The sequence below is a fragment of the Bubalus kerabau genome, chromosome 18, assembly GCF_029407905.1.
Source record: "Bubalus kerabau isolate K-KA32 ecotype Philippines breed swamp buffalo chromosome 18, PCC_UOA_SB_1v2, whole genome shotgun sequence".
NCBI classification, from domain to species: Eukaryota; Metazoa; Chordata; class Mammalia; order Artiodactyla; family Bovidae; genus Bubalus; species Bubalus kerabau.
The window spans coordinates 19,983,349-20,003,487 of record NC_073641.1 but is presented as its reverse complement, the minus strand read 5'-3'; the positions used below and the strand labels follow the sequence as shown (position 1 = coordinate 20,003,487).

At 42.5% G+C, this 20,139-nt stretch overlaps 1 long non-coding RNA gene across 2 annotated transcripts in view; it reads left to right on the top strand.

Annotated features, from left to right (window-relative positions):
- LOC129632780 (uncharacterized) overlaps window positions 1–18,683 on the top strand; it is a 52,559-nt gene extending 33,876 nt beyond the window's left edge. The window contains exon 6 of one of the 2 annotated variants that reach the window (XR_008704663.1): window positions 18,386–18,683. This is a non-coding gene — a long non-coding RNA (uncharacterized LOC129632780). The remainder of the gene's footprint in view (window positions 1–18,385) is intronic. The other variant, XR_008704662.1, reaches the window with a different exon arrangement.
- Window positions 18,684–20,139: the final 1,456 nt, after the last annotated feature.

Here is a 20,139-nt window from a genome sequence, read left to right as displayed (position 1 = left end):
TTTTTCCTCATCATTCAGAGGACTTCATTGCATAGGTCCAAAGGAAATATAGAGAGAACCTAAATATATAGCAACCAGCTTGCCTATGGAAGCCATATGCTGGTAACATCACCTAGCATTGGAGTGAGAAGAGCATATGACTAGCAGGCAAGTATTTTGCACCTAGAATAGCTTTGGGACCATCAGTAGGAGTGTGTCTTTTGGCCCATAAGTCCGACATTCAGGCACCCACAATACCCTTATCTTTCCCAAAGGCTATGACCACACATCTATAAAAAGGTGGGGTGAAGGAACTGAAGCAATTACCTTAGGTGATTCAATGTAACAATCTGATTTGTCACAATTAGTTTATTTTTCATTGTAAATATAAACGTATAGCCTAAATTGCCCAGCCATTGTCTCATTTCCTCTTACTATGTAGACATAGCTAGAATATTCAAATGGAAAAATGTTCCACAAGTCATAGTGTCCAGTTCTAGTTCTTGGTGATGTATATTTTTGACCAAATTAACCTTTGGGAAGTATAATAATCTAGTTACTTCTATAATATTTGATCAAGAGTCACTGGGTGATGAGGTCAAGAGATCTCTTTCCTTCCTCAATCCATTTCTTTGGCTATACACTATTGATGTGGTCTGAACAGAATAACACTTTGAAAAAAGATATACATAGGGATAGCTTAATTTATACATATCTGCTTCAACTATCCCACTAGTCACAGAGCCAGTGGTATTTTTATCTTGCAAATCCAAATCTGCTAGAATGGAATTTCTGTTAATTTCCCAAAGAACATTTCACCAGAACCTCTATCTTTAAGATCTAAGTTTAGTGTTTGCCACAGAAACCATCTGAATAGTTTTCAAAAGGACCTTATAACTGATCAAACTGATCATTTAGCATTAACATCTCCCTATTACCGTGGTACTATTTTTCTTCCTTTTAAAACCAGGATTGTACTGCTCATCCATTTTCTCTCCTATCATGTGTTAGTCACTCAGTCAAGTCTGACTCTTTGGGACCCCATGGACTGTAGCCCAGGGCTCCTCTGCCATGGGATTTCCCAGGCAAGAATACTGGAGTGGGCTGCCATTCCCTTCTCCAGGGGATCTTCCTGACCCATGACGGCACTTTTAAAAATCAGACCTTACGTTTGTATTGTTTGTTTCTACTGGGTAGATGCACTCCTTCTTTAGACAATCTTATTGAGCAGGATGTGAAGACTCATCCTCTAGGCTCTCAACATTAAGGGAACATGGGAACCCCAAAGACTGGTGATGACATTTATCCTAAGAAGAGTTTTCCAAGAAGAGCTTCTCCCCATTTTTTCCCTCCACAAAGTAAAGAGCCAGCAGCTTTGTTGGTTCTGCCTTCTCAGACTTTATTTGATCCTATGATCCTTGTGCTTTTCAGCATAGATGAGTGGTGGCTGATGTTCAAGTTTTTCTCTTCTGCATGCACTGACCTAAAGCATTTTAAAAATTTGTTGTTTGTTTCAAATAAAAACTGGAAATAATTCAGGCATGTGACACCATGTAAGAGGTTGAGTATTCTCCTCTCTTCTCACGTCTGTATCTCTGGCTTTTTCGTTTTTTTGTCTGTGCAGTTCAGGAATTTCCCATGTAAGAATGTGGACTAAGTTATGATGCAGTAACAAGCAATTGTAAAGTTGCTGTGTTTTCAAATAAGATTTATTTTTCACTCTATAGGTGAAACATGGGCTTTTTTGTTTTTTTGGCTGTGTAGTTCAGGAATTTCCCATGTAAGAGTGTGGACTAAGTTATGATGCAGTAACAAACAATTGTAAAGTTGCTGTGTTTTCAAATAAGATTTATTTTTCACTCTATAGGTGAAAACATGGGCCAGCAAGATAGGCTCTGCCCCCGTAACCTGACTCTGGGGCCTGGACTATCTGGGGCACTGCTGTGACTAGAGCAGAGGGAAAGGGGGCTCTGGGGAGTTCTGCACTGCTCCAGTGCCCTGGCCCCAAATGATACACATCGCCAAACACGATGCGCACGGTCCATCTAACTAGGACTGCACCCAGGGAATAGTCAGTGCATGGCTGTCATGGGTCTGGAGGGAGAGAGAGCCGAAACATTTGGTGAATGGCAGGAATGACTATCACATGCCCTCAACTAAAACACTTGAGGTAACTTTTTCCAGCGGATGAAGGAGCTCGTTAGCTTCTTCTCCCCATTACCTAGTAAATTCTCATCCAAAACCTCAGATTAGGGATATTGTCATAAAACTTTCAGGCTCAAGGATAGATTTCTTAGTTTTCTATTGCTGTGCAAAGTTAGTGGCTTAGATAACGTATCCATTGTCTCATCCTTCCCAAGGATTGCTAGTCTGGGTGTGAGAAAAAAAAGGAGTCTGGGTGTGGATTGGCTGGGTGTTCTGCTCAGGGTCTCATCAAACTGTCATCAAGGTGTCACCAGGGCTCAGTCCCATCTGAGGCTTTAGTTCCCCTTCTTGTCTCACTGGTTGTTGGCAGAATTAAGATCCTTGGACTTGTGGGAGTGAAGTCTCCAGCTTCTTGCTCTCTGTTGGTCAGGGACTGCTGTCAGTTCTTAGGAGTCCCCTCAGGTCTTTCCTGGGTTTCCCTGGTGTCGCCAATGGTAAAGAATCTGCCTGCAATGTGGGAGATCTAGGTGCAATCCCTGGGTCAGGAAGATCCCCCTGGAGAAGGGAATGGCAACCCACTCCAGTATTCTTGCCTGGGAAATCCCATGGACAGAGGAGCCTGGCGGGCTACAGCCCATGAGGTCGCAAGGAGTCGGACACAACTGAGTGACTGACACTTTCAGGTCTGTGCCGCACGGTTTCCCCTATAAAAGGTTCACAACGTGGTCATTCACTTCTTCAAGGCTAACAGGGGAAATCTCTCTCACTTGGAACCCTTCTATCACTTTTAAAGGCTCTTTTGGTCAGATGGACCAGGCCCACCTAGGATAATCTCTTTTGATTAACTCAAAGTCAACTAATTAGGGATTTTAATTACATCTATAAATCCCTCTGCCGTATGACATAGCATGATTGAGAGTGACATCACACTGTATTGACAGCTTCCCTCACAGTCAAGGGGAAGGGATTATAAGGGGTACATATATTGGAGGCAGAAACCTTGGTGACTGTCTTAGAATTCTGCTGACACAGAGACACAGAGGCGACAAGATCTGTGCAATTAGAAGCCAGTCTTGAAAGCTTGAGAGTGTTTAGCATCATCTTAATACCTGACTTCCCAGAAAAATTTGTTGGGATTGTTCAATGAATCAACATTTAAAACATAGAAACAACAAGAGAGTGAGGGAAGGAAGAGAGGGAGGAAGGAGGAAAGGGAAGAAAAAAACGGGTGTGAACTATCTTGAAGTTGAGAGAGCCATGAGGCAGTGATGGGGTGGTGTGCGAATCAGGTTAGCCTCCCAAATGCTATACTTGAAGTTTATTCCCAAGTGTCACCCTCCAGTAGAGATGTGGCATTCTTAGGTGGCCCCTGATGGTGTATCTCATTGTATTTCCTTTTGAAGGGAGCTTTTTTTTTTTAAGGTTTACTTTAAAGGAACTCACTGCATTATTTTCTGGAGAGAAGAACGTTGGTTGCTCTACTTCTTGCTCAACTGCTTAAGACGGCTCATTATTCTCTGATACTGCAGTATTGCCCAGAAGTAATTTTCCTTTTATTTTTGCCCACAAGGTGGAAAATTAAGGTTGAAATACAACTTTATTTTTGCTCTTCCCAGAAGGGGTGACAGTGGAGTCTTGCCCTGCATGTTTTTCGGCAAGCGGTGAAATAGTATTTTGGCTGCAGCTGTTGACACCTCTCTCCTACTTTGGCAAGTGTTTTGTGCAGTGTCTCCTGCCCTTGTCTGTGGCCCAGAGGCCCATCCCGGGGTCTTGCAGGAGGTAGGGGGACCTCCCTCCTAGAGCCTTCGTGACCTGGTGTTTCTGCCTGGCACCGTGCTCAGTGTGCCTTGGCATGCTCTTCATTTCCTAATTGGAGAAACGTATTCCCAGTCTCTCTAAAACATATCTGCCCAAGAAATACCACTTTGGGGACTGAAGAGATGGAGAAGTTTTAATGAAGACTTGACCATCAGTGATTTTGATTTCTTTGGTCCTGAGTGTAATAAACACACTAGTAAAATCATTGACCACGGGAGACTTTGTACATTTTTAAGAGACTTTCTCTCAATTTCACTTTCTGTCTCCTATTGGCCTTTTAAAAATCTATTCCAATGAATTAAAATTCTTCCAATGAACAATTTAAAGAACTATAATAAAAAAATCACCAAGATTACCTATTAGATCCACTTCTTTAGATCTTTTCTTCCATTTACATTTAACATCATTTTGTGACCCATATGGTAGGAAAAGTGTTTTTGTTTTTTTTTTTTTTTTCCAGCTAAGGAAACTTTAAAGAATCTGTAGGGTCTTGAAACATCCATTCATTATTTATTCAACGGATTTCTTGAGTAAGTACTATGAACACAGCACTGCCCTGGGCATTTGAAACTTACTTCCCTGGTGGCTCAGCTGGTAAAGAATCCACCTGCAATGCAGGAGACCTGGGTTTGATCCCTGGGTTGGGAAGATCCCCTGGAGAAGGGAAAGGCTACCCACTCCAGTATTCTGGTCTGGAGAATTCCATGAACCATACAGTCAGTCACAAAGAGTCAGACACAACTGAGCGACTTTCACACAGGTCACAAAAAGACCTAGTCTTTGCCCTCAGGGAGGATAGCTGGTGGAAAAAACTTAAGTTTAAAATCAAACAGACCTGATTTTAATTCTTGTTTTGACATCTGTTGGGTATAAACTTTATACGTCTTATGTTTTCCTCTAAGTCTCAGTTTCTTGTCTGTAAAATGGGCATAATAAACTGTATCTCCTTAGACTGTAAATATTCAGACTCTAGTCACATAAAAAAATATATATTACATAATGACCAAGTTATTATCAAGGAGTCATTTAGTGTTTAAAAAAACACATAAATATAATCCACAAAGAATACCTACCCAAAACCTAGAGTAAACACCTTTATTAATGATAAAATGTTAAAAGCGTTCCATTTAAAGTCAGTCATAAGCTAATAGCAGTCATTATCACCACTTCTATATTCAATATTATATTGGAGTTGCTTGTCAACACAGCAAGACATGAAAAACAAAGAAAAGCATAAGGATTGAAAAGCAGGAAACATGATTGGCAATATTTATGGAGGATATGACCACCTGCAACAGAGCCCAGGGCAACCTATATAAAAGGTATCGAGATTTCTTTCAGGCTGGTTTGATATGATCAATATACTAAAACTAATTTTTTTGTGTACTTAACAACTTGGAAAACATATTTTTAAAGATTTTTTTAATAAAGAAACTAGAAATGAACTTAACAAAGGACTTCCCAGGCCAGTATGAAAAAAATTATAAATCTTGTTTGAAGAACTTACCCAGATTATATTCCGTAGCCAATAACTATAATCACACATATGGGCATATATTTATATATATACATATCCTCAGTTCCATTGCACTTTACATTGCTTTGACGTGCTGGCCTGCCTTACCAAAATCATGGCACACTCACCTACATGCATTGCATCTTCTTTATCCATTCAGCCGTTGAGGGACATTCAGTTGTTTATATGTCTTAGTTATTGGAAATAGTGCTCCAATAAAAATAGGGGTGCATGTATCTTTTTGAATTATAGTTTCATCTGGATGTGTGCCCCGGATTGGGATTGCTGGATCATGCTGCTGCTGCTAAGTCACTTCAGTCGTGTCCGACTCTGTGTGACCCCATAGACGGCGGCCCACCAGGCTCCCCCGTCCCTGGGATCCTCCAGGCAAGAACACTGGAGTGGGTTGCCATTTCCTTCTCTAATGCATGAAAGGGAAAAGTGAAAGTGAAGTCACTCGGTCGTGTCTGACTCTTCGCAACCCCATGGTCTGCAGCCTACCAGGCTCCTCCGTCCATGGGATTTTCCAGGCAAGAGTACTGGAGTGGGGTGCCATTGCCTTCTCCTGCTGGATTATATGGTAGCTCTATTTTTGGCTTTTTTTTTGAGGAACCTCCATACTGTTCTCCAAAGTGGCTACACCAACTTACATTCCCACCAACAGCATAGGAAGGTTCCCTTTCCTTCACATTCTCTCAAGCATTTGTTGTTTGTAGACTTTTTAATGATGGCCATTCTGACCAGTGTAAGGTGGTAGTACCTTGTTGTAGTTTTGATTTGCATTCCTCTAATAATTAGCCATCTTTAGCATCTTTCATGGGCCTGTTGGCCATCTATATATCTTTTCTGGAGAAATGTCTATTTAGGTCTTCTGCTCATTTTTCAATTGCATTGTTTATTTTGTTGTTGTTGTTGAACTGTATGAACTGTTTGTGTATTTTGGGAATTAAGCTCTTGTCAGTCACACCATTTGCAAATATTTTAAGAGACATTATTTTTCAAATTATTTTTGAAAGAGAAAATTTTGATGACTACTAAGTTAGTTGACTACTTGATACATTTCCTGTTTGCAAAATGCCAACTTCTCCCAGATTCTGTCAGTTGGTGACCCTGCTTCTATGTACTGAAAAAAAAAAATGAAGCAATCAGACAAGAACTTCCATACCACCCGCTACATCTGTACACCCACTAGCATCTGGACTTACACACTTACGATTCTTCCTGCTCCTGTAGATGAACTCCCCAAGCCTTGAACTAAACCCAAGCCCTCTCTTTATCCCTTCTTATCTACCTCAGGGCATTGCTCTAGCAATTTGACTCTCTCCTGCATCATCCATTGTTCCCTTTTTATGCTAGGATCCTTTCTATGAGTATATAGATATGCTATTATTTCCTCTCATCTTACAAACAAAAACCTTTCTTGATCTACTTTCCCTTCCAGCAGCCACCCATTTCCCTCAACCCCTTTATTACATAAATTTTATAATTTTTAACAAAATCACCTGTGTTATCTATTCTCAATTCTTTGATTTTCACTTAGACCCACTTCAGTGAGGTCTCTCCCCCACTGCCATTGCTCTTGGCAAGGCCACTGGTGGCTGCTGCTTGCTGCTCCCAGTGGTCAGTTCCCAGGCCCTATCTCACTTAACCTAAGAGCAGCATGTGACACACTGTCCTTAAAAACGGCTTCTTCCCTTGACATCTAAGACCCCATTCTCACCTAGAGATTTTTTCTGGTCACTCCTCCTCAGTGCCTTTTGCTGTTTCTTCCTTTTTAATCCAGCTTCTAAGAATTAGAATGTTCCAGAGCTCAGTCCTTGGGCATCTCCTCTGTCTACATACATTCCCTAGTCATCACATTCAATCTCATCACTTCAAATACCACCTTACCTCCTCGCTCCAGGTATCTTCTGTTTCCCTTTAGATCTATTCTCAATCTTTCTAATTCCTGGGCTTTGCCTCAGGAGGTCAGCTTTTACATACTTTATCAACAGGCCCCTGTGCCTTCTGGCTCCTGTTGGTTGTAGATAGGATATTAAGGGGAGAGAGAAGCATGATGATATTCTCTCGGCTCCTCCTGGGTAAGGACCTTAACAAAAGATGTCTCCTCTCAACACGCCCTTATTCACCCAGGTGTTTCCCAGTTCCTGTGACCCCCTATTTCTCGTGGTTTTTTGGTGTTTGCAACACTCAGAGTTTCCCATGATTCCTTGGGTTTCCCTACATGCCCACCTCTAAAAATAGCCCCTCTGTAAATAAATTCTACTTAAATATTCCTAATTTGCATATTCCATTATTTTCTGTTGGGATTCTGACTGATACGGTTAAGTGACTTCCAAGTGTATAACTTCAGTTGACATCTCCCTTCTGAACTTCAGTCTTCAGTATCTAGCAGGCCACAAAGCACATCCCCTGAGCTGTCTACTAGAAATCTCAAACTTATGAAGAGTTTTGAGTGCCTGACATCCTACCTCCAACTTACTCTTTCACACCTTGGTAAAGGGCAGCAGCATCTCTCCTGTTGCTCAGGAATGTCTCTTGGACTAATCAGTCCTCGGAACCTCTCCCCACTCACATCTCATTCATCAGCAAATCTTCTTGGTGTTGCTTCTTACTGGCCACTTCTCACCACCCTGTTGCCATGACCCTGGTCCAAGCCACCATCACGGCACATTTGAATGATTGTAGGAACCTGTCGATGGCCTCCCTACTTACTTCCTGCTTCATAGGTTTTCAACACAGCAGCCAGGGCAGCCCTGTTTATACATAGTCAGATCACATCCCTCCTCTGGTCAATAGCCTAGCCTCACTCTGGCCCATGTGAATGACTGGGTCCCTGTCTCCTTTCTGACCTCAGGTCCTACAGTCCCTGCCTTTGTTATCTCTGCTCTAGCCAGCCCAGGCTCTTCATGTGAAATTTCCTATATTTGCCTTTCTTCTGCCTTCCCCCAGATAGGCATGTGACCAGTTTCCTTGCTTCCTTTTGACCTTTCATTTATTAGTTTTACATATTTGTTATTTTTACCTATTCATTCTTTCTATTGTCTTCTACCTACTAGAATGTATGTTAGATCATGGCAAGATTTTTGCCCCTTGACATAAGTGTCTGGCAGAGAACAGTTGAATTTTGAGTGAATTAAAACATTTTAAAGAGACCTAAATAAATGGAGATACACTATTTTAATGGATAGGAAAACTCAGTATTATGAAGATGTCAATTTTCCTCAAATTGATCTATAAACTCAGTGCAATTCCAATAAAAATGCCCACAGAGGTTTTCAAAGAACTTGACAAATCGATTCTAAATGTATATCAATGAGCAGAGCCTAAGAATAGCTAAGTATTCTTGAAGAAGAATAAGGTGGGAAAATTTGCCTTTCCTAATAGCAACATTTTTTCATACAGGTATGGTAAATAAGACTAGGCTCAAGACTAAAAAAGTGATGATAGAACAAAATGGAAAACCTAGAAGCAGACTTGTGCATATGGAAACTTAACATATGACAGAGATGGCATTGCAGTCATTGGAAACAGGGAGGATAATTTGATAAATTTTCCTGGGACACTTGCTTATATCAATACATATGGAAAACAAGTGAAGTTGGATCCCTATCTCACACCATACACATAATGCATCTCAGGTGAATTAAACTTAAATGTGTATAGCAAAACTTCAAAATTTTTAGCATAAAATAGAAAAATATCTTTATGACTTTGGAGTAGAGAAGGACTTACTAAAAAGATCAAAAAAGTACTAGCTATGAAGAAAATATTGGTAAATCTTCCCACATAAAAATGAGCAACATTTGTTTGTTACAAAAGTGAAAATATGTATTACAAAATGGAAGAAGATATTTGGAACAAATACAGCTGACAAATTATTATTATTCAGAATATGTAAATAACACTTAAAAATCGATTAGAAAAATACAAATATCTCAAAATGAAATGGGCAAAAGACTTGAACAAGCTTTCACAGAAGCAGAAACAAAATGACCAATATTCACGATGATAATCATCAGTAATCAGAAAAATTCAAATTTATATTTGTATTGGAAATCACTAGATTTTTTTGAATTAAAAAAAATGCTATGGAATGCAGCTTAAGTGAGAATATGGAGCCCCTACACACTGTTGATAGAAATGTCACTAGGACATTTTACTATCATGGGAAAAACAATTTGGTATGATCCTTTAAATGTGAACTTTCACAAAAGTTTCCCTGTAGCTCAGTGGTAAAGAATCTGCCTGCAATGCAGGAGACGAGAGTTTGATTCCTAGGTTGGGAAGATTCCCTGGAGAAGGAAATGGCAAACCACTCCAGTATTCTTGCCTGAAGAATCCCATTAACAGAGGAGCCCACTGGGCTATAGTCCATTGGGTTGCAAAGAGTCAGACACAACTGAGTGACTCAACAACAACAAAAATAAAAGCATAGTGCCTGGAGCCCTGCTTAGAAATGTTTGTAGTACTGTTGTTTATAATGTGCATGCATGTAAGTCGCTTCAGTGGTGTCTAAGTCTCTTCTGTCTCCTGCCTTGGCAGGTGGTTTCTTTACCACTAGCACCACCTGAGAAGCACATTGTTTATAATAACAAACATCAAACAGCTCTGCTCAGAGAGACTCAATTTTAAGACTCTAGAAGTAACCTTTGACTATATGAGTGTATAAGTTGTATGTGTGTGTGTGTTAGTCACTCAATAATGTCTGACTCTTTGCAACCCCATGGACTGTAGCCCTCCTCTGTCCATGGGATTCTCTAGGCAAGAATACTGCAGTGGGTTGCCATTTCCTCCTCCAGGGGAATTTCCCAACCCAGGGATTGAACCCATGTCTCTTATGTCTTCTGCATTGGCTGCTGCTGCTGCTAAGTCGCTTCAATCGTGTCTGATTCTGTGCGACCCCATAGACGGAAGCCCACCAGGCTCCCCCGTCCCTGGGATTCTCCAGGCAAGAACACTGGAGTGGGTTGCCATTTCCTTCTCCAATGCATGAAAGTGAAAAGTGAAAGGGAAGTTGCTCAGTTATGTCTGACTCTTAGCGACCCCATGGACTGCAGCCCACCAGGCTCCTCTGCCCATGGGATTTTCCAGGCAAGAGTACTGGAGTGGGGTGCCATTGCCTTCTCCGTCTGCATTGGCAGGCAGGTCCTTTACCGCTAGCACCACCTGGGAAGCATTATAAGTTGTATGTATTTACACTATATAATATTTAAGAACATGAATGAAGCAGAGCTACACATTGGCCTTCTTTCTGGTGTGATTGTTCTGGGTTGCTCCTCTCCTAACAGGACATGCAGCTCAGCTGCAGGGCAGGACAGCCAGCCCTCCCAGTAACAGTGTGGACTTGCAGGGCAGGCCCATCTCCCTTCCCCTAAAACTCTGCTTCTGACTCATCCTGCCCCTGACTATACACTCCCTCCTACACCCAAAGCAGGCTTTGTGAGTGTGTCTGTGAAGGGGAGTGAAGGGAGGATTTCAAATAGTGTTAGGATTCTGCAAGAAAAGAGGAAATAGGCACTGGGTAGAAAGCCATTGTCCACTGGTCTGTCCCTCTTTCCACAAGACAGTCTTCTTGAGGGGAGGGACCATGTCCTAATTATCTGCATTCCCTGAACACAGTGCCTGGCACACCTCAAGCATTCAAGGAACTGAAAAGAAGATTAGCCCAAGTCAGACCTAACTAGTCAGACCAACTGAAAGAGAAATCAGGTCAAGAGCCTCTTGCCAGAACCAACACACTCCCTGGGAAAGCTGGAATCTACAGATAAGGAAATGGGTGGGTGATGGATTAGGAAGTAGAGGTATTTTAAGGGCTTTATTTGACTAGCAAAAGAAAAGCTCACTGGTGGGGCACCAGCCTCCCCTGCAGTGGCAGGGCGAATAGAGCCCTGATGTGTTTTGATGCGAGTGTCCTGAAATTTTCGGCAGTCACTCCATGATGCGGTGGTATTTTCCTGATCTGAAAACGAGCACAGCAGACACTGGCACCCTCCAGTTGCCAGGGTATGGAATGTGGCTTACCATTCAACTGGAACAGTGTTTTTGGCAGTAGTGCCTGGGTAGCCTTTCTCAGCTCGTCCCCTGCTCAAGCCAGCCACTTACTAGATGGGCCGGCTGGCATGACAATGATTAGGCACCAGTCTCCTTGGACCTGCCCACTTGCTCCCTGTTTTCCCAATTAGCCTGGTATTAACATTTCATATCTCTCTGATGGGGACTAATTTACCACCCCTGTGTCTGATGAGGTATAGAGGAACTCAAAAGTTCCCTGACTTATGGTTAAAAAAAAAAAATCAAGATCTGGCCAGTATATTCAAACATTCAGGACAAAAATTGGCCCTTATCCCTGCCTCCGTACTGGGTCACCTTGTATGGCTTTTTACTTGCTGTCTTACACAAAGGCTCTCCTTAGGGGCTTGAGGGGGGGCTAGTCCAAATGCACTACGCACACTAAACCTGCGGTGTGGGTTGAATCCCGTGTCTGCCAGGAGGAGGGGGCCCTTAGGACTCAGGGGCATCAGCTGCTTGCCCGAGGGGCACTTTTTGTCTAACTGGCACAGAGGCCTGATATTTCCTTCCCATCCTGTCCTGAGGATGGACCCAGAAGCCCTGGACTGATTTGCAATTGCTTCCTGCCTTAGCTATGGCTAGGAATGAGCCCGTATGCAGAACAGCATGACCCAAGCCTGTCTTCCTGGAGATCTGTGTCTCCCTATGCTGTCTGTCTGTGAGCATGTCCCAGCCCAAGGGGCACCCTGTGCTGTGGGGCCATGGCTGCCCAGCCTGCTCTCAGACTTCGCTCTGGCTCCCTACCTAGCTGATTCCTGGCTCACCACTTAGCCATGAACTTCCCTTTGTGCCCAGGTCCCTGCCTGGTTGCTGATGCCATCCCTAGCTGCTGCTGGTCCCCCCTGGCTTTCAGTCCTGACTCTTCAAAACTTAGCACTGACAGCAGCCTCCAATTGGGACAAGAAGGGATTGTTTTCCATTCAGCCAAATAAGACATCTTTGAGTAGCCAGGCTTCATGCCCTGGGGCACCCTACACATAACCCTGTTTACAGATAGCCTCTTGGACCCTTCTGTTACAGCACCCCTCCCAACCCGTTCTTCTGGTCAGTGGCCACAGAGTTCATTCCACTGTTATCTCTCATGCCACATATCTCTCTAGATTACAGGTCTTCCTTCTTGGTATTATTTTCAGCAATGTGTTCAGACACTCAGTAACATTCTTCATAGCTTGAGCCAGCTCCTGAGAGTCTCCAAACCTTATGCCTCTCCAGGAGTCATCCCCTTACACACAGACGCCTGCATGCATGCACACATGCATACATGTGCAGGCATTCACATGCACAAGAGTCTGCTTTGGGGGGTGGGATTCAGATTTGGTTGCTGGAGCCATGTCCAGGGTAAGTCAGAAGGCTGCCTGCAATTCTGTGTTGTTAGTGGAAAGACTGGTTGTCCCATCTTGGAGCGGAGCTTCTTGACTTGCTGGCATAGGAGCAACAAAGGCAAATAGGTCCAGAAAGAAAGTCAGGATTGGGGAGCAATAAAAGATGAGGGGAAGTGGTCCAGTCAAAAGCCTGGGAGAAAAGCTCACACTTTGAAAAAATGTGCTTGAGAGCTGTCATGCCCCCTGCTTCCATGTTCTGCCTCATCTCCATTTCTCTCTAGAAGCTTTGCAGAGAACAGCTCCCTTTCCCCTCATAATTTATTCTAGCCACCTGTTCATCCCAGCACACTTTTGATCTGATTCCTATGGCTCAGCTCCCGGTGTTTGCCTCAGTCACCTTGGCGACACATGGATTTTGTTCCGCCCCTTTCCCCCACCTGGCCCTCTCCCACGGGGAATTCTAGCATTCAGCATCCCCTCGTACTGTGGTTTCAGGGAGTATGAGCACATTCAGGGCTGGAATCATTATGTTCCTTTTACTCTCTCCAGAGCATATGATGTGATTCCAGGCACACATCACATGATTAGCTGATGTTTCTTAATTGATTGATGGGCAGATTCCCTATAAGCATGCTTTCCATCACATCTTGTAAAGTGGTAATTTTCAGCATGTACTGTGGGGATGCGTTGCACTAGAATCTCATTGCGTATTTTCTAAAATGCAGAATCTTGGAATCCCACCACATACCTACTAAATCAGACTTTCTGGGAGTAGAATTCTGGCCTTTACATGGTGGTGGATAAAAGATGGCCACAAATTCTTTGACATTTCTGCCATCAAGAAGTAAGATTTGTTTCTCCTCCCCTTGAAATCCACCCATGGCTGCTTTGAGCAATGAGGTGATAGTCTGTCAGTTCCAGGTCTAGCCTTAGTCTCTGGGAGCCCTGGACCATGTGGAGAGACCTTATGGATACAAGGAGAAAGAGAAAAACCTGGCTGCCCCAGTTTACAGTCATCCTCTCCAATTTGCCAGGCATGAGGGCGAAGCTGTCTTAGATCCTCCAGGTGAGACCAAACACCATTCAAAAACCAATGGGTAACCCAAGATGATCACATTGAGCAGAAGAATCACCCAGCTGAGCCCTGTCAGAATTCCTGACCCACAAAATCACAAAATATAATAAAACGCTTGTTGCTCTAAGCCTCTATGTTTTGGGATAGTTTGTCATATAGATAGACAGATAATAGGAATATACAGATATCACAAAGTCTCCAGGTTATTCTTGTGTATCCTAGAATTTGATTCATTGTTGCAAAGGAATCTGACATTTAATGAGTGAAATATTGAAGAGTAGAAAAATAAGTAATTTCATAATTTGCTGTCTACATATCCTAGGGAAACAGGAGATATGGCAAAATAAAACCTCATCATTTATGTGGTTGAACTCATTTTGTTTACTGAACAATAGACCAATTCTGTACAGAGCACAAGAAAGAGAATTCTTCTAGCTAGCTCTCCTGAACTTTTCTAGACAATCCAGTTGCCACAGACAGTGTTAATAAACAATGTCACCCCAGTGGAATAAAATTCAGCTTTGGATTTAAAATGCAGTGAGTCCTGACAACATTTGGTTTGGACATGTTTCCTAAGTCTATGATTCCAGGCCAACACTAAGAAGATTTTCTTTTCTTTTTTTCTCTTGGGAGTATATTTTAAGACTGAAGCTTGTGGGTTTCTTTCAGGATTCATAATGAAACCTTTAGGCTTGAAAGTCACATGACTGACCTCTGGTTTTACCATAGTTTGGGATGAAAACCACAGGATCCTACAAACCCCACTGGGATTTGTGATTTTTGTTTTGGTTTCTCAACAAAGCAGTTTGGACAAATCTGAGAAATTTTTACAGACTCAGCAGAGATCGGTGTGAAACTCAGCATCTTCCTTGGATGCTTCAGCTCAGCTTCAGTGGGTTTGGACAGGCCCAGTGCTTAAAAATGGAACTCTAAAAGCATAAAACCACACAGGCCAAAAATATTTTCCAAAATGAGTTTAACTAAGCTGAAGCTGCTGGGATCTGTGCCCTTTCTGCACAGACAAGCAAATGCGCCCCTTCCACCCTGACTTCCAACCTGCCATCAAGCTCATTGGGTCTCTTGTGTCACATGCTGGGCAGAGCTGTCCCTTTGGAACAGAACCCTGGCCTCGTCAGACACTCATCAGAGGTGACAGTGTGTTTCCAAAACCTCAGTAATTCAAAGTCTGGCAAGAAATCCATCTCTCTGTTTATTTCTATTTTGTTCTTCCAAAAAACAGACTGTCCATATGGTGGTATCACTTGAGGATAGCTGACAAATAAATATCATCATCCGTTAAGCCAGTGGTTCCCAAACAACTGGTCTAGTCCATGGCAGGGCTTTAACATTAGTTGAGCTGCTGGTTAGAAATATAGATTCCCAGGCAGTCCTGCTGAATCAGGACTTCTGGGTGGGAGCCCAGGAATCTTCATTTTTAGTGAGTTGCTCAGATGATTGTATACGTCTAAGTTTAGGAAACACTTCGGTGTTTAAAAAATATGACACTTCTGCTTCTGGCCAAGATGGAATAACAGGGATTGGATTTCTCCTGCTGCCTGAAACAATGAAAAAACCTAAAACTAAATGTATAAAAGAGTGGTTTTCAGATTCCGGACATCATGCAGCACATGATGGTAACTGCTGACAGGGGAATAAATGAGTTTCCAGATGCCAGAAATGGGGAGAGGACAACACTCAGTGTATAAAAGGACATTTATGAGACGAGATCACGAGACGGTGACTTCATTTTACTCTACCAAGAGTCTCATTCACATCAGAGAAGAGTCATCACACCTGGGTGCCTGGATGAATAACCTGTGGTCCTTCCTTCCAGTGGGATATTCTGGTACATAGGTGTGCCTGTGCTGATGGAGACAGGTGATGAATAGGTTTGCAGCATGCTCTTATTTGTGTTGTAAAAGAGAAAGATTTACATATTATAATATGCAGAATATCCCTGGGGGAAACCAGAAAGTGGTATGTTGGGGGGTGTGGCCAAGGAATAGCTCTGGGGAACTAGGATGGGGAGGGTAGGAGATTTGTTTGACTGCACACTTTTTGTCCTGTTAAGATATCTTAAAATCTTTTTATATATTTCATTTAAATAAAAAATCAAAATAAATGAGTCATCTTAAGGATTTATGTAAACATTTAATCAAATTTTGTTTGGTTTCCCCAAACTCATCAATCATATAACTCTTTAGGAAAGCATCAACCATGTAAAGCAATTGTTACAATATGATCCATGCAATCATTTATTCTATATGTCATTCACGATTTAGTTTTTTATTCATCTGGCATATAATACAATACTACACACTGAAAAATGGCAACAAATTACATCATTATTGTGTTTCAACTTGCTCACAAGATAGGTAGTTGTCACTGTTGTCTGTTCATTTCCAAAATATGAGTTTAAAATGATTTAATTGTTTTTGGAGTCTGGCACAGTCCCACACAATGCCCAGCATCAATTATCTGGTTACATACACATTCCTGTGGTTGTTCTAAAATCTACCAAATGGTTCTACTTTAGACTCCCAAGTGTCAGAAGAGTAAGACGATCTAAGGCCCTTGTTTTCCCTATGCATGCATGCGTGTGTGCTAAGTCGCTTCAGTCGTATTCGACTCTTTGTGATCCTAAGAACTGTAGCTTGCTAGGCTCCTCTGTCCATGGAATTCTCCAGACAAGGATACTGAGTGGATTGCCGTGCCTTTTTCCAGGGGATCTTCCCAACCCAGGGGATGAACCTGCATCTCTTAAGTGTCCTGCACTGGCAGGTGGGCTCTTTACCACTAGCACCACCTGGGAAGCCCCTTCTCTATTCATGGGTACACGTAAAACAAAAAAAGCTTCCAAAGCAGAATGATTGTTCTTCCCTCAGGCCACGGTCAGCCTCCCCACTGGATGTCCAGAGTCGGATCTCTGGGTCAGGGGACTCTGCTCTGCACTTGCTATTGTACTTTATGTTCTTCTCTTAAGGATGTGCCATTTACATGTTTTTGTTGTTAAGCAAGAGATGAGCTATTATATATAAACTATCTAGAATTTTGCTTGTGCAAACAATAAAGATTTTATAAGTTTTAAGAATTAAGAGGCCCAAAGAATAGATTTAATCAAAGAACCAAGGTCAAAGAAAGGGATTCAGGGAATCTAAATAACTGAGAAATCATTTCCCTTCTTAAGAGCTGATATTCCATTATGATCTCTCTCCTTGTGTATTCCCAGCACTGGCACAAAGGAGGCCAGTTCTAGCTCTCTTAAATTCCTTCTCAAAAACAATGGAAAAGGGAGGAAAATGCGGATATATTTCTGTTTGTTTGTATTAGCACAAACACTGGGGAGATACACAAGAAACTAACACTATGCTTATTTATAAGGAGTGGGGGTGGGGTGAGGAGGCCCTGGAGAAGATGGGGGCAGACATCGTAACATATACATATTATGGTGGTTTCATATTGAACCATGAATGCATCACTTGTTTTTAAAATTTAAATTTAAAAGTCTTTCTCAAGATTTATCTCATTTCATAAAACCTTTATGTAACATGCCTAAGCCTGGGTAGAATGGATTGAAGCCGCATAAACTGAGTAAGGAACAGGAAGCTGAAACCCAACCTCCACCTCCTTCCCTAGTTATCAATTTGGATGAAAAAAGATCTCACGGAATTGTCTCATTGATTTCCTTCTGGCTGTCTTTTTCCATAGGCTTGTATCAGATGAGTTTATAGGATCTTAAAACATTTTGAAAAATAAGAGACAAAATTCTACTCTGTGTAATCTTTCCTTTGGAAGACATTTGGGCATCTCACTACAGAATCACATACCTACATGTTAGGATAAAAGAGGTGAACAAAACAAAGACAATCCTGGGGAGAGAAAGATATTTTGTGTGTGTGTGTGTGTGTGTGTGTGTATGTGTGTGTGTGTGTATACAGGGGGACTAGGGAAGACAGCAGAGAAGGACTGGAGGTATTTCCCAGTGTAAACATTAGAGGTTTAATTTTTGCAAAGCAGCTTTTCTGGTGAAATATTGCTGACTGTATTTGGAAGTTGATAATATAATTCAGTCCTCCTCTGGGTATTGTGGATATTCTATGATTTTCTTGGTTGAAATGCCTCCCTCCCCACCCTAGAATGGTAGAAAGACTGAATAATTTCATGTTGGACACTTTCCCTTTTGGGGAATAATTTAAGCGCTACCATATGTCTTTTTATTTTGTCCTTCTACTGTCTCTCACGAACCGCTGGGCTTTGAAAATGCAAAACCAAAACAAACACAAAGGAACACGCTGGAGAAGAATGTGTGTGTGTCTGTGTGTGTGTCTGTGTGTGTGTTTAAAATCACTCTGGTGATTGCCCAATCACTGGGCCATGGTAATTATCCAGGAAGGTGTTTGAAGATATGCTCCACTGAAGGGGAGTGATAACAACCTTCAGAAACTGTTTAATCCCCAGGAACTAAAATCAGTCTCATGGCAGCTGCGCAAGATGGGAAGGAATAATCGCTGAAATTAGACCAAGGAGGAGAGCGTGAAGTGTGTTTTCTTTCAGCCACCGGTGTCGGAAGAGCTCAAGTTCAGGTAGGTTCAAAGACATTTTCCCTGAGATGAATTCTGGGGTGTTCTCCCTCGGTCGTAGTCCGTTCCCTGGGGCTCCTGGGGCGTTGGTCTCTGCTGTGTCTCGTATAGTATTATTGTCCCAATTCACTGTGAACTGTCAGATCCCGAGGAGCAGAGGTCTGTTTCTGAATCATCCAAATCAATCTAGCAATAATAAAAATGTCTGGTTATTTGATTTTTCGCAGCTTTTCCCCCCTACACTGCAGAGTTATATAACTGAATTCATTCACATCGAACAGCTGTGGAGGTTAAAGGGAAATCTCAGATCTGGAGCTATACAATTTACTTGAAAAGTGCAGTGATTCTTTAAGTACCTTCACTTCAGAAGTACTCAGCAAACCAGATTAGTCAAGAAGCCTCTTATCTCAGAAAGCTGATAAAATTATAGAAATTATCAAGACATTTATTTCACAGATACTGAGAAAAATCAGAGCATTCTTGTTCGGTGCCGGTGGCACTTTTACAACTTGACCTCAACTTTCTTTAACATCCTGTCATCAAGACCAAGAGTCCTCCACACCCTCCTCTAAACCAGGATGCACTGGTGACTATTTTGACCAATTAAGTTTAAATTGGTCAAATGGTAAATCGGTCATCTTATGGCTCAGATGATAAAGAATTTGCCTTCAATGCAGGAGACCAAAGTTCAATTCCTGGGTTGGGAAGATCAGCTGGAAAAGGGAATGGCTACCCACTCCAGTACTCTTGCCTGAAGAATCCCATGGACAGAGGAGCCTGGTGGGCTACAGACTATGGGGTTGCAAAAAACTGGCCACGACTGAGCCACTCACACTTGATGATACAGCGGTGTCGCTGTGTGACTTCTCAGGCTGGGTCTGAACAGGCTGTGCCGCTTCTGCTTTCTTCTCTTGGGATGCTTGCTCTGGGCAGAAGCCCACCATCAGGCACAGCCTTCCTCCCCTGAGAAAGCCAGGCCAGAAAGGCCTTCTGATCACAGCCTTGCTGAGCCTCCAGCAGCAGCCAGCATCCACAGGCCAGCGTGGGTGTCCCCAGGTGTGTCAACACGCAGCCCAGCGGAGCCTTCAGATGATTGCAGTCCCTATCACTCTCCGACTGCAACCTCGTGAGAAAAGCTATGTGACAACAAAGCAGCCATGCCCCTCTTCCTGACCTCAAAACCCACAAAATCATTAAAAATGATCGTTTTAAACGAACTGGTTTTTGGTTTACACTGCTACGTTTTAGGTCAATTTGTTTTACAGGACCAACGGGAAAGCGCTTTCTCCCCTTTGACACACCTTCTCACCATCCTGGCTGCTCACTTCCACTTCTGAATGTTTGTGCTGTGGTTGCTCAAATCCATTTCTCCTTGGATTGATCTTTTCATACTTTACACGTATACACATAGCTGCAGAGGCACAGCCACCCACGTACACACAAAATCGATCACTTGGCTCAGGTTTATTCCCCAGATCACTTTTATCAAAACCTCATTTCTCAACTGAAAAAAAAAACTTGGGTCTGCCGGGATTAAGTTCCTTGCTCAAGGTCACATGGCTAAGCAATGGCCCAGCTGGAAGTCAACCCAGGTCTTCTGACACCCAGTCCAGTCCTTTTCCCACTAATTAC